The sequence below is a fragment of the Pongo pygmaeus genome, chromosome 19 (assembly GCF_028885625.2).
Source record: "Pongo pygmaeus isolate AG05252 chromosome 19, NHGRI_mPonPyg2-v2.0_pri, whole genome shotgun sequence".
In the NCBI taxonomy this organism is placed as follows: domain Eukaryota; kingdom Metazoa; phylum Chordata; class Mammalia; order Primates; family Hominidae; genus Pongo; species Pongo pygmaeus.
The window spans coordinates 50,993,538-51,009,233 of NC_072392.2; the positions used below are offsets into that span (position 1 = coordinate 50,993,538).

At 44.4% G+C, this 15,696-nt stretch overlaps 1 protein-coding gene across 7 annotated transcripts in view; it reads right to left on the reverse strand.

Annotated features, from left to right (window-relative positions):
- RFFL (ring finger and FYVE like domain containing E3 ubiquitin protein ligase) overlaps positions 1-15,696 on the reverse strand; it is a 77,761-nt gene that overhangs the window by 17,654 nt on the left and 44,411 nt on the right. The gene's annotated exons all lie outside the window — the stretch shown is intronic.

Here is a 15,696-nt window from a genome sequence, read left to right on the forward strand (position 1 = left end):
CATGATCTCAGCTCACCGCAACCTCCGCCTCCTGGGTTCAAGCGATTCTCCAGCCTCAGCCTCCCGAGTAGCTGGGATTACAGGTGCCCGCCACCACGCCCGGCTTTTTTGTATTTTTAGTAGAGACGGGATTTCACCACATTGGCCAGGCTAGTCTCGAACTCCTGACCTTGTGATCGGCCCACTTCGGCCTCCCAAAGTGTTAGGATTAAGGCGTGAGCCATGGCGCTGAGCTGGGGAAGACTATTGTTCATTGCTTTATATAAATGATGCAACTCATACTCAAAGAAATCAAATATATAGCTAATATATAGAGAGCTCATATACAGAGTTGAGATTCTACAAACCCAGATTTTCTGACTCCAAACCTAACATCCTTTTCCCTATACTATGTTGTCCATTCATTGATTTCCCCTCCTGCCAGCCAGTAAAACTACTCTTACATTTGTACCCCCAATCCTAGATAAACTTCTGTCACAGAACCTATTATACTTTCTTGCACAGGTATATCTTGCTCTTTATTTTCTACTACTAAGCCATAAATTCCTCCAGGGCAGGGGATATTTATTCATTATGTACAGTACTGTTCCCTAGCACTGTTGTCCACGTAGAAGAAGCTCAACAAATATTTGCTTCCTTACTGAATCAGAACCTCTGTAGGTTTATTAAGAAGTGTTCGGAGCCAGGGGCAGTGGCTCATGCCTGTAATCCCAGCACTTTGGGAGACTGAGGCGAGTGGATCACCGGAGGTCGGGAGTTCGAGACCAGCCTGACCAACATGGAGAAACTCCATCTCTACTAAAAATACAAAATTAGCCGGGTGTGGTGGCACATGCCTGAAATCCCAGCTACTCGGAAGGCTGAGGCAGAAGAATGGCTTGAACCCGGGAAGTGGAGGTTGTGGTGACCCCAGATCGCGCCACTGCACTCTAGCCTGGGCAACAAGAGTGAAACTCCGTCTCAAAAAAAAAAAAGTTTTGGGCCAGGTGTGGTGGCTCACTCCTGTAATCCCAGCACTTTGGGAGGCCAAGGCGGGTGGATCACCTGAGGTCAGGAGTTCGACAGCAGCCTGGCCAACATGGTGAAACCCTGTCTCTACTAAAAATACAAAAATTAGCTGGGCGGGGTGGCAGGCGCCTGTTATCCCAGCTACTTGGGAGGCTGAGGCTGGAGAATTGCTTGAACTCAGGAGGCAGAGGTTGCAGTGACGGGCGATCGTGCCATTGCACTCCAGCCTGGGTGACAAGAGCAAAACTCCATCTCAAAAAAAAAGAAGTGTTGGCCAGGTGTGGTGGCTCACGCCTATAATCCCAGCACTTTGGGAAGCCAAGGTGGGAAGATTGCTTGAGCTCAGGACTTCAAGACCAGTCTGGCCAACATGGCAAAATCCCATCTCTACAAAAAAATACAAACATCAGCCAGGTGTGGTGGCACACACCTGTAATCCAGCAACTCAGGAGGCTGAGGTGAGAGCCTGAGAGGCAGAGATGGCAGTGAGCCGAGATCATGCCACTGCACCACTACACTCCAGCCTGGGTGACAAAGTGAGACCTTGTCTCAAAAAAAAAAAAGTGTTGGTTTATTACTCCCATTGTACATATCAAATGCAGGTACTGGGGACAAAGGGCTGATGATTTTTACGATCACAAAACAAAGAGGATCTGGATCCAATCCCTCAAATGTCAGAATAACCTAACAATTTTAAGAGGGCCCACTCAAATGCCAAGCATTGATGTGAGATATGAGTATGTTTTTCTCAGTAGACTAAAGCAGCCCATGTAGACACTTTGAGCCTGAATTCTTTGCTTACAGAGACAATAAATGAAACATTTAGTGTTATTACTCGATACTCAGTTCACACAATAGAATGCTCTGCTGTCTCCTGACTCATTGTTTTAACAAGGGCACTTTCATAAGCTGGAAGGAACTAAGAAGCCAACTGATTCAACCTGGGTCATTTTATAGAGGAAAAAAGAATGAGAACCAGCAAGGGGAAGTAACTTCCTAGGTCAAATAGCTCATAACCTCAGGCCTCTTCACTTCTCTAGGTCCTTTTTAGCTTTCCAACACTGCCTCCACTGCACCTGTGATACAATTCGCTCCCTTGCAGGGGTCCCTGATTAACACCTGTCTCCCCAACTTGCCTGTGACCTCCACGACAACAGGGATTGTGATAGTCTAACGGTGCCCAGTTAGACAGGTAGCTCAACAAGAACTAGCAAATGAATTAATCATATACAATATCTAAGTCTTAACTAATCACACATTTGTTCAATCTTCAGCACATCAGAAACATTTCTCTCTGACGCGATATAACCTGTCTGAGGGTTCTAAGTTCCCAGAAGAGGAACTTAAGTTCCTAGAATAAGAATTGCAAGTAATCTGCCTTTACTTGGCAATTAACAGTTCACATGGAATAATGAAGTAAAGAGTTCTTTACAGAGTGTGTGTATGATAAAGTAAATGAGTTCTTTGCTGCCAAGAGAAATGGGGACAACAGAGGAGGAATAGCCCTCTGAAATAGATATTTTGTAATTTTTTTTTTTTTTTTTTTTGAGACAGGGGTCTCACTCTGTCACCCAGGCTGGAGTGGAGTGGCATGATCTCAGCTCACTGAAACCGCCGCCTCCCAGGTTTAAGTGATTCTCCTGCCTCAGCTTCCTGAGTAGCTGGGATTACAGGCACCTGTCATCATGCCCAGCTAATTTTTGTTTTTTTGTTTTTGAGACGGAGTCTTGCCCTGTCGCCCAGGCTGGAGTGCAGTGGCATGATCTCAGCTCACTGCAAGCTCCGCCTCCCGGGTTCACACCATTCTCCTGCCTCAGCCTCCCAAGTAGCTGGGACTACAGGCACCCACCACCACACCTGGCTAATTTTTTGTATTTTTAGTAGAGACGGGGTTTCACCGTGTTAGCCAGGATAGTCTCAATCTCCTGACCTCATGACCCGCCCGCCTCAGCCTCCCAAAGTGCTGGGATTACAGGCATGAGCCACCATGCCCAGCCAATTTTTGTATTTTTAGTAGAGACTGGGTTTTGTCATATTGCCCAGGCTGATCTCAAACTCCTGACCTCAAGTGATCCACCTACCTCGGCCTCCCAAAGTGCTGGCATTACAGGTGTGAGCCACCATGCCCAGCCAAATTTTGTAATTCTTTAAATCACATGTTGACAGACAAATCTGAGACAGTATGTAATAATAAAAAGAATATAGAATCTGGAATAAGAAGGCCTCAGTCCTAAGTCCTGCTCTACTACTTAAGGGCTGTGTTACCTACCTCTAACAAGTAATAGACTTTCTGTACTTCATTTTTCTCCTCTGGACAGTCTGTATGCTATAAAGCACTATATAAACGTTAGTTGTTGTTATCCACATTTATAACAATGCTTTTAACTACAATTTTTCTGGGAAGGCAAAGGTACAAAATAAGCCTAATAAACCTACAGATTTCACAACAATTACCATCTGGCTTTCTGGGCTTGTCCCCTGCAAAGAGGACAAGGTTGTAGGCAATTCACTAACTTTTTTGGGGGATGGAGTCTCTCTCTGTCGCCCAGGCTGGAGTGCAGTGGCATGATCTCAGCTCACTGCAACCTCTGCCTCCCAGGTTCAAGTGATTCTCCTGCCTCAGCCTCCTGAGTAGCTGGGATTACAGGCGCCTGCTACCATGCCTGGCTAATTTTTGTATTTTTAGTAGAGACGGGGTTTCACCATGTTGGCCAGGCTGGTCTCAAACTCCTGACCTCAGGTGATCCGCCTGCCACAGCCTCCCAAAGTGCTGGGATTACAGGCGTGAGCCACCACACCTGGCCAATTCACTAACTTCTGTTAAATTCTCTACTCATTCATGATGCATGCAACTTTTACTGAAACCAGCACCTTGCTGTTTCCAGTGCTAGGTAAGGAAGGTAAAGTACCTACCCTCAAGGAGTTCATGGTCTAGTCAGGGTACTAGAAATGTAAACCAAAAATTGAAATTTCAGGGTGATCAGTGCTTTAACGGAGGTTTGCACCATGTATTATTGGGAGGCTACACAGAGGGAAATGATCAGCTCTACAGGGGCAGAGGGGTGACCAGAGAAGACTTTTCAAATGAGGTGCCGCAGATCCTATCATGATGTGGGAGTAACTAGGACTTTACCAGAAAGTCAAGAAGAGAAGGAATTTTCAACAACAGAAAACAAGTAATATGCACCATGGCATTAAAGAAACTACAAAATGCAGCTGGCCGCGGTGGCTCACGCCTGTAATCCCAGCACTTTGGCAGGCCGAGGCAGGAGGATCACGAAGTCGGAGACCGAGACGATCCAGGCTAACAGGGTGAAACCCCATCTCTACTAAAAATACAAAAAATTAGCCAGGCATGGTGGCAGACGCCTGTAGTCCCAGCTCACTCAGGAGGCTGAGGAAGGAGAATGGCGTGAACCCGGGACGCGGAGCTTGCCGTGAGCCCGAGATCGCACCACTGCACTCCAGCCTGGGCGACAGAGCGAGACTCCATCTCAAAAAAAAAAGAAAAAGAAACTACAACATGCTTGGTTGGGTCAGGGGGCAAGGGAGGGAGTAGATGAGGGTACAAGTAGTAAACAAAGAGCCAGGAAAAACCTTGTATTCCCTGGTAAGGAACCTGGACTGGATCCTATACGTAATGGGACACAATTAGGGCATTTTGTTGTCTCATTTGCATATTAGAGTGCACACTTATAAGCAGTGTCTGGGACAGATCAGCAAGGGTCCAGCTGGAAGCAGGAAGTTGCTGCAGTAGAGAGGCAAGATGTGTAAATATGGAAATTTTTAAAAGGTGCAGATCTGATAGAATGAGCAGAATGAACTAGCAGGGGAGAGAAGGGGGAGAGAAAAGAGAGTCTAGGACAAAGTCTAGGGTCTCTGAATTACAACAGAATAGATGGTGGAATTACTTACTGAAATGAAGCCCTCAGGAGGAGGCATGTATCCTGGCTAACACAGTGAAACCCCGTCTCTACTGAAAATACAAAAAAATTAGCCAGACGTGGTGGCGGGCGCCTGTAGTCCCAGCTACCCGGGAGGCTGAGGCAGGAGAATGGCGTGAAGCCGGGAGGCGGAGCTTGCAGTGAGCCAAGATCGCGCCACTGTACTCCAGCCTGGGCGACAGAGCAAGACTCTGTCTCAAAAAAATAAAAAATAAAAAAATAAAAATAATAATAATTAGCTGGGCATGGTGGCACGCACCTGTAGTCCCAGCTATGTGAGAGGCTGAGGACAGAGGATCACTTGAGTCCAGGAGGATGTAGTGAGCTATGATCGTGCCACAGCACACTCTAGTCTAGGCACCACAGAGCAAGTTCCTGTCTCAAAAATTAAAAAAATAAAAAAGGAAAGGGGAGATAGATTTAGCCACAAGAAAAAAATAAACTTTTGTTCCACACAAGGAATCTACAGGTTGTAAATTTTTCCTAAAAGGACTTTGCACAAAATAGGCAGACCCACCTGGTAAGGCACAATCAGTAGGAAAAACTGGAAAGTTATATATTGTTTAAATCCACATACTTTTTTTTTTTTTTTCCTTGAGACAGAGTCTCACTCTGTCACCCAGGCTGGAGTGCAATGGCGTGATCTTGGCTCACTGCAACCGCCACCTCCCATGCTGAAGTGATTCTCCTGCCTCAGCCTCCCGAGTAGCTGGGACAACAGGGAGTTACCACACCCAGCTAATTTTTGTAGTTTTAGTAGAGACAGGGTTTCTCCATGTTGGCCAGCCTCGTCTCAAACTCCTGACCTCAGGTGATTCAACTGCTTTGGCCTCCCAAAGTGCTGAGATTACAAGTGGGAGCCACCACGCCCGGCAAAAATCAATGTACTTTAACAAGTACTTACGAAGCACCAGCTATATTGTGGGTACTGGAAACACCAAAAGTGATTTTGACTAGGTCCTTGTCCCAAGGGGATTTGGGGCCTTGAAAGGCATATAGCTCAACTCGAACATCTTGATACAAGACAGAAGAAAACTCTTCTTTAGCTGGAGTCAAGAGAACCCATCTTCCTCCACACTATTTTTATTTTCTTAACTTTGGTTCTAACCTTAAGTGCCTCTTCTGAACATCTCTGAAAGAAGAGCTATCAGCCTATTCAAGTATTTGGCTACTTTTAAAAAGGAGGCTGGCTGGGCGCGGTGGCTCAGGCCTGTAATCCCAGCACTTTGTGAGGCCAATGTGGGTGGATCACAAGGTCAGGAGAGTGAGACCAGTCCTGGCTAACATGGTGAAACCCCGTCTCTACTAAAAATACAAAAATTAGCCGGGCGTGGTGGCACACGCCTGTAGTCCCAGCTACTCAGGAGGCTGAGGCAGGAGAATCACTTGAACCCAAGAGGCGGCAGTTGCAGTGAGCCGAGATTGCACCACTGCACTCCAGCCTGGGCAACAGAGCGAGACTCCATCTCAAAAAAAAAAAAATTGCCATTCTGTTACCCCACAGTCTCCAAGTTTAGGTGGAGAATGAAGTCTTATGCTAGGAATATACATATGTGGAGAAGGGGGTTATTACAGGAAAGATCAGGTAGTGGCAAGATTCTCCAGTGTTAACATACCTTAGACCTGCTCAGTCTAACAGAACAGGTTTGCCAAAGTCAGCTGACTAGGCTTTTACTCTTTATATATCTATATCTGTATCTATATCTATAGATATTTATATCTATATATATATATTTTACTATATATATATATATATAAATTTTTTCTTTTTTGAGACGGAGTTTCACTCTTGTCACCCAGGCTAGAGTGCAACGGCAAGATCTCAGCTCACTGCAACCTCCACCTCCAGGGTTCAAGCGATTCTCCTGCCTCAGCCTCCTGCGTAGCTGGGACTACAGGTGTGCATCACTACACCTGGCTAATTTTGTATTTTTAGTAGAGACGGCGTTTCACCATGTTGGCCAGGCTGGTCTTGAACTCCTGACCTCAGGTGATATGCCTGCCTCAGCCTCCCAAAGTGCTGGAATTACAGGCATGAGCCACCATGCCCGGCCACTCTAACAGATATTTAAAAACCAAAAAAGAAACATGTCCTAATGTGGTCAGTTAGAAGTACTCTCCTGCCAAACTGGAAAGCCCTAACCCTAATAACGTTCAGGGTTATTTCAGAGGGCGGAAGGAAAGAGTTTGTAACTAGCAACGCTATACAAGCTAAAATACTTTTCTCTTGGGAATATTTTTTTCATTCCTCATCCCTAAATAGATATACATACATGGCATTTGATAATGCTATTAAAGGACTGAAAGTGGAACTAATTGTGAGGTGTAGAAATAATTCTCCCTAAGGTGATAACTGAAAAACTTTTCTCTCTTATCTACAAACCTCCTTCTGATCTTGAAAGAAAATTATCAGATCTTCACTCAGGGCTTGAACATTCCTTCCCAAACTCCCCTCACCCTCTTCTTAAAAGACAGACTTGGCAATTTAATCCTCAAAAACAGTGTCTAACTGCTGTCCTACAGAGCTTGCTTGAAGCCTACTAGGGTCTCCTCTTCCACTTTCCCTAAAAGGGAGAAAAATGGGAGATGTAGGGCCAGTAGTGAATAAAAACATTTACTATTCCCTGTGGAAGAACCTTGTGATATGAGGCAAGAATGGCTAGCTAGCATGTAGGATTTTGTCAGCTTGATAGGTATGCTAGTATTTCTTGGGAGACTTAGCCCTGCTGAACAGGAAAATAACAGTGTTAATAACAGAATAAGATAAATTTCCTATTCCAGGTGGGCTTGGTACAGTCATAGTTAGAGGCAAGAGGGTAGAGTAAGACTTGGTAGTCCAGGTGAAGACCCGCTTGTGATAAAAAGATAGATAATGTGATTTCTACCTATTAAGTCCTAGATTCCTAAGTAGTTTTAAAACACTTCTCCACTTGTTCACCTGCCCAAGGCAAATGATTTAAAGCAGATCAGTGGTTGTCATGGGTCTTCCCATGAAGGGAAGAGAGGAGTAGAAGGGCCATGCTGGTTTGCAATGTAACTCCAAAACCACCAAAAAACTAAGGCAGTAAAAAAATTCCCGAGGTTCTCATCCAATCTATTCTGATTCTAATTAACTGCTCTGTGCACCAAGGTAGTTCTGCAACAACAGGCTTTATACAAAAGCATAGACAGCTACATCTTGGAATTAACACACTTATGGTGCACCCATTGTATAAAAGTTTACAAAAATGCTTTTAAAATACCTAAATAAAATGCCCCCAAACCTTAAAGAAATGCCTTTCTGACATGGCAAATCAGAAAAGGGCTGGAAAGCAAGCCTTACAGAATCATGTCCAGTTTATTGAGGGTGGTACACCTACTATCACTAACATATTTCTGGAATGGTTAAAAGCATCTATGTTGTTAGTGCATAAAGAAAACTATCCCACATTACGAATCATTAGTACAGAATGGGCTTAGTTTCATCTTGTATATTATCATTAAAAAGCAATTAAAGACAATTGCAATGGTTTTGAAAGGAAATTCTGTGAAAAGTCTATCAACAGGGCTTAGGCTAAGCCTCTCTAAAATAATTAATAAGTAATTACATATTTTGAGAAGTAAAGAAGAAAGTAGCCACTCTCTGCTGGAAGAATGCTTATTTGCCAGGCACTGAGATAGGTACTTTTACCTAGTGTTATCTCATGTGATCATCACAATTCTGGCAAGGTAGATTAGTTCTTCCCATTTTCAGGTGAGAAAAAAAGGTTTGGAGAACTTAAGTAACTTGTTAAAGGTCATAGCTAGAGGATAGCAAAGCCAAGCTTTGAACTGTGGTCACTTAGACCCTGAAGCATACCCTCTTGAGATGTAGTCCCGATTTAATTTAAAAAATCAATCTGTCTACCCTGTGGCCCATCCCCTCTGAGCTTTTGCTTTCCATCTCTACAGGAACTTTCCTATCATCGTACAGGTATGCTCCAGAATCTCCCAGGTGTTAAAAACTCTTCTTTGTCATAATGGAAGTACAAATTACGACCACAAAGTGTTACCACCACTGGAATGGCTAAAATGGAAAAGAGATACTAGCAAATGTTGATAAGGATAAAGAGCAACTGGAGCAGCTGGGCGTGGTGGCTCACACCTGTAATCCCAGCACTTTGGGAGGCCAAGTCAGACGGATCACCTGAGGTCGGAAGTTCGAGACCAGCCTGGACAACATGGTGAAACCTCGTCTCTACTAAAAATACAAAAAATTAGCCAGGCGTGGTGGCACATGCCTATAATCCCAGCTACTCAGGAGGCTGAGGCAGGAGAATCGCTTGAACCCGGGAAGCAGAGGTTGCAATGAACCCAGATCGCACCATTGCATTCCTGCCTGGATGACAGAGCAAAACTGTCTCAAAAAAAAGGAAAAAAGAGCAACTGGAACTCTAATATTGCTGGTGGAAGTGTAAATTACTCCAATTTGGAAATTTTGTGTGTCTGTGTGTGTGTGCGCGCACGCATATACACGCGCACACACATCTCTTTCCATGGCTTTGCAATTCTGCTTCCAGGCATATACCCAACAGAAATACATTCACCCAAACAGTATATACAGGAATATCCATGGAAGCCCTACTGTAATAGCCTCAAGCTGGAAACAACTGAAGGGTCCATCAACGGTAGAATTATGATATGTTCACAGAACAATGAGAAAAAACAAACAACTGATACATGCAATAGTACAGATGAATCTTATGTTGAGCAAAAGCAGGAGGCACAAATGAATACATGGGAAATGATTCGTTTTACATAAAATTCAAAACCAGGCAAACTATGGTGTTCAAAATCAGGATAGTGGTCATCCTGTGAGGTAGGATTACAGATGGAAGGCAGCCCAAGGGGCTTCTGGTAACATTCTGTTTCTTAATCTGAACGCTGATTATGTAGATATGTTGACTTTGTAAAAATTCATCGAACTGTACACTTATAATTTATATACTTCTCTAGTTACATTTGAATTAAAAGTTTATATGAGTGTTTTGTTTTGTTTTGAGACAGGGTGTCTCACTCTGTTGCTCAGGCTGGAGTGCAGTGATGCGACTATGGCTCACTATAACCTGGACCTCCCAGGCTTACGTGATCCTCCTGCCACAGCATGCCGAGTAGCTGGGACTACAGGCGCGCACCACCACACCTAATTTCTCTTATTTTTTTTGTCTAGATGGGGTTTCGTCAAGTTGCCCAGGCTGATCTCGAACTCCTGGGCTCAAGCAATCCACCCGCCTCAGCCTCCCAAAGTGCTGGGTTTACAGACGTGGGCCCCTGCACCCAGCCTATATGACAGATTTTTTTCTTTTCTTTTCGTTTCTTTGAGACGCAGTCTCGCTCCGTCGCCAGGCTGGAATGCAGTGGCGCGATCTCAGCTCACTGCAACCTCCGCCTGCTGGGTTCAAGCGATTCTCGTGCCTCAGCCTCCCGAGTAGCTGGGATTACAGGCACACGCCACCACACCCAGCTAATTTTTGTATTTTTAGTAGAGACGGGGTTTCACCATGTTGGGCAGGATGGTCTTGATCTCCTAACCTCATGATCCGCCCACCTCGGCCTCCCAAAGTGCTGGGCTTTTGGCGTGAGCCACCGCACCCAGCCAATGACAGATTTTTTAAAGCACCTAGTCAAATATTTGTAATTTGTTAAAAAATAACCAAAAAATAAAAAATAAAACCCCATTTTGACCCCACATTCTCCCCCTCCCCAGTAAAGCTCTTTTTCTGCGATCTCCTCTAAATCAAATTTCTCCAAATATTTGACTCCACTTTCTTTTTTTTTTTTTGAAACGGAGTTTCACTCTTGTTGCCCAGGCTGGAGTGCAACGGCACGATCTCAGCTCACTGCAACCTCTGCCTCCCGGGTTCAAGCAATTCTCCTGCCTCAGCCTCCCGAGTATCTGGGATTACAGGCATACACCTCCATGCCCAGCTAATTTTGTATTTTTGGTAGAGACAGGGTTTCTCGATGTTGGTCAGACTGGTCTCAAACTCCCAACCACAGGTGATCTGCCCACCTCGACCTCCCAAAGTGCTGGGATTACAGGCGTGAGCCACTGCGCCTGGCCGACTCCACTTTCTTAACCTCTAATTCACTCTTAAACCTTCAATCTAGCTTGAGCCAACCACCATTCCTAATCTCTTCAAGGTCACCAGGGAATTCCAAGTGGCCAGATCTAATTGACACTTCTCTATCCTCATCTTAATCTCTCAGCAATGCTGGACACAAGCGACTCTCCCCCTCTAAACATCTCTTAGCTTCTAGCACTCTGCACCCGTGGCTTTCCTCCTACCTCAAAGCCTTTTTGCTGCTTCTTACCCCTCCCTCTGTTCTTAAATGTTGTGAGTGTCCAGGCTGTCTTGGGCCTCCCTCTCCAACCACATCTCAGGTTGCTTTAAATACCCTTCTTGGCCGGCGCCGTGGCTCACGCCTGTAATCCCAGCACTTTGGGAGGCCAAGGCGGGCAGATCACTTGAGGTCGGGAGTTCAAGACCAGCCTGGCCAACATGGTGAAACCCCATCTCTACTAAAAATATAAAAAATTAGCCAGGCATGGTGGCAGGCACCTGTAGTCCCAGCTACTTGGGAGGCTGAGGTAGGAGAATCACTTGAACCTGGAAGGCAGAGGTTGCAGTGAGCTGAGATCATGCCACTGCACTCCAGCCTGGGCCACAGAGCGAGACTCTCTCTCAAAAAAAAAAAAAAAATACTTTTCTTAAATCAAAGATGCATAAATTCCTACCTTCATCTCCCCTGTCCCTGCTGGTAGGTTAAAACATCATCTTTCATGTATTAATCACATTTCCCTCCTTAGGCCCTTTAGATTTGTTGTTTGTTCCTTCTGCCTGGATTGGTCTCCCCAGAACTTCCTATGCTTAGCTCCTTCTTGTCATCCAAACATCAGCTTTAATGTTGTTTTCTTTCTTCTTTGTGTGTGTGTGTGTGTGTATGTGTGTGTGTGAGAGAGAGAGAAAGAGAGAGAGAGAGAGATAGGATCTCTCTCCAAGCTGGAGTGCAGTGGCTTGATCATAGCTCACAGTAATCTCGAACTCCTGGGCTCTAAGGATCCTCCTGCCTCAGCCTCCCAAAGCTCTGGGATTACAGGTGTGAGCTACCATGCCCAGCCTTCTAATGTCATTTTCTAAATTCACCATAACATTTGGTATTAGCTGATATTATTTGCTTACTTATTAACTGCTTTCCCTAACTAGAATAGAAACCCCATGAGGGCAGGAACTTTGTGCTCTACTGAATTTCCAGTCTAGAATGGCTTCTTGGGTAAAAGAACAGCCTCCTAACAGGTTTCCTAGCTTTAATTCTTGCCTCTAGCCAACTATTTCTCCACAAGGCATCACCCACTGCCCTCCTCCCCTCAACACACACACTTAAAGCTCTTTAATGTTGCTTGTTCCTAGAAGTGATCTTCCTTGGATGGATTATCCAAGGCATCCACCCAATGAAAGAAATCATGTTAACTCTTTGTACATAAAAATGTTTAAAAACTCTTCAAAAAAAAAGTTCTTTAATGGACTCCTATTGCATTTTAGAATAAAAATAATCACTTCTTACATGGTTAAAGACCCTGACCACTTCTCCAATTCATGCCGTGCTACTTTTCTCACTCGTTAACTTCAAGCCATAGTGGGCTGGTGTGTGTAAATGAGGGAGGACTCCTCATGTGGGTGATACTTGAGATGAGACCTGGAGGCTGAGAAAGGATTTTTTTTACCGCATCCAGCTAAAACTTATAATTCTAAAATGATGGCTGGGCATTGTGGCTCACTCCTACAATCCCAGCACTCTGGGAGGCCAAGGCAGGCAGATCAGTTGAGGTCAGGAGTTCAAGACCAGCCTAGACAACATGGTGAAACCCCGTCTCTACTAAAAACACAAAAATTAGTGGTGTGGTGGCACACGCCTGTAGTCCCAGCTACTCAGGAGGCTAAGGGAGAAGTATCGCTTGAACCCGGGAGGCAGAGGTTGCAGTGAGCCAAGACCACACCACTGCACTCCAGCCTGGGCCACAGAGCCAGACTTCATCTCAAAAAAATAAATAAAATAAAATAAAATGCTAATGACCTACATGTTTCATAGGCATTACTGGCTGGAAAGCCCAAGGTCTCTCTCCTCTCTCTGGTCACCCAAAGCTTGGGTTTCTTACCACCCAAGGCCCTTGGTGGGACAGGCCCTGACACAGCTGATTTATACCAACAACATAATTTAAAAATCACAATGTCCTGAGAACTCACCTGAAATTTAAAATCATCTCTTAACTTGGAAGGCTGCTTACTTTTAAAAATAAGTTAGTCTGGCAAGCAACTTGAACTCCTTTGAAACTGTTTACTGGAATTTTCCAGCAAACCTGCCTGAGGTACCCACCCTGACTTGTAGAGATTTAAAATGCTGATGACAACACAATGAGCATAAAATAGGACAACTGTTGCATTTGTAAGTAAGCAGCCTGCTAAGTAAACCACACTACTAACTGGTCTCATGTGCTGGGGGTGGGACAATGAAGCATGTTCTCTGTGATACTATTTCTGAGATATTTATTTTAGAATAAATAATTCAGTGGCCAGGCGCAGTGGCTCACACCTGTAATCCCAGCACTCTGGGAGGCCAAGGCAGGCGGATCACCTGAGGCCAAGAGTTCGAGATCAGCCTGGCCAACATGGTGAAACCCCATCTCTACTAAAAATACAAAAAATTAGCTGGGCGTAGTGGCATGCACCTGTAGTCCCAGCTACTCAGGAGGCTAAGGCAGGATAATTGCTTGAACCCAGCAGGCGGAGGTTGCAGTGAGCTGAGATCACATCACTGCACTCCAGCCTGGCGACAGAATGAGACTCCATCTCAAAAAAAGAAAAAGAAAAAGAAAAGAAAAAAGAATTCAGAATACCTAAGTCACAGAGAAGACATGTATATGGTAGAACTTTAGAACCCAAGGTCTGAATTAGGATAAAGAGCCCTGCTGAAGTGGTGCATGGGCTGGACATAAACAAGGAATATTTCACAGGCCAAAACTCAGGGGAGGAAAACATTTCCAAAGCTTTTAATACTAATAGACATTTTCTATCCTCCAAGGCAGTCCTTTGGATATGGGTAACGGATAAATGCGTATTTCCTAGGTAAGAATTTTATTTTAGAGCTAAAGTTTAAGAAGACAGAACAGTTGGAGAGAAAGGTGGGGGAAAAAAAAGCCGTTCCCAAGTATGTTTTACTTTGGCTTTAAAATCAGTCAGACCTGACCTTAAATCCTGGCTCTAACACTGAATAAATGAATGAGCTTGAGTAAATTGCCACTAGGAGCTTCAGAGTAACAGGAATAAATTCCCTACACCTCACAGGCTGGACGTAGAGGTGGTGCTCAGTATAAAGGGGGATCATATCTTCACTGGACTTTTCAATCTTACATCAAGAGCACAGGGCAGTGTTAGACATTCAGTAAATAGCCGTCATTATAATAAGGCATGGGCTCATGAGGATTAAATGTTTGCCTCTCTCCAAACCAGCTTCCAGAGCCTCCATTCACACAGAGATGTCAGTAACATCAAAGACACAAGGACTAGAGCCTCTTCTCTCCTCCAGTCCCCAAGTTATACTTTAATATAAAGGATCGAAACTTTAGACATGACATAATCTTCTGTGCTATTATTTCAGATGGCGGACAAGGGGAAAATTGGGGGAGTTATTCAGAACTTGGGGTTCCTGAAGTCCTTTCTCAGAAGATAACAAAGTAAAAACATTATAAAACACCTAAAATGTGCCAAGTTAGTTGTTACGTTTGCATCTGTTGTCTTATTTAACATAATAATCTTACAAAAATCAGAATTAAAATGGTCTGATTTTTGTAGGATTCAATAAAAAGTACCTTAAGCACCTTGTAAAAAGTATAATACATAGAAAAACCATTCCTGGGACTACAGAACTTTAATTTATACATCCCATAAGTCATCTGCATTTCTAGTTTCAAGTTCAGGGTACCAGTGATATAGACCCCCAACCTTCTAAAGATAAAGCCTTTAATTGATATTTAAGGTGTACTTCAGTTTCTCTTCTTACCTTTGCTCCATTTGAGGAGATTTTTCTGACTTAAGTGTCTCAACTGCAACTAATGCTTTATTTCATTGATTCATTTATTGAGACAAGTCTCTGTCACCCAGCCTGGAGTGCATTGGCACCATCATAGCAAACTGCAGCCTTGAGCGATCGTCCCACCTCAGCACCCTGAGTAGCTAGGACTGCAAGTACCCACCACCTTGCCCAGCTAATTTTTTATTTTTATTTTTTTGTAGAGACAGGGTCTATGTTACTCAGACTGGTCTTTGAACTCCTAGCCTCAAGCAATCCTACCTGGGCCTCCCAAAGTGCTGGGATTACAGGCAATGAGCCAGCACATTGGTCTACCCTCCTTTTAATAAGTGTTGTCAGCCGGGCACAGCGGGCTTATGCCTGTAATCCCAATGAAACCTCGTCTCTACTAAAAAAACAAAAATTAGCCAGGCATGGTGACAGGTGCCTGTAATCCCAGCTACACGGAGGCTGAGGCAGGAGAATCGCTTATCTAGGAGGCGGAGGTTGCAGTGACTCGACATTGCACCACTGCAGTCCAACCTGGGAGACAGAGCAAGACTCCGTCTCAAAAAAAATAAAATAAGTGTTGTCACTGGGTAACTAGTAAATAATAATGAAAGCAAATCCTTAGTGCTCAGGGCCTTACTCCTTACTC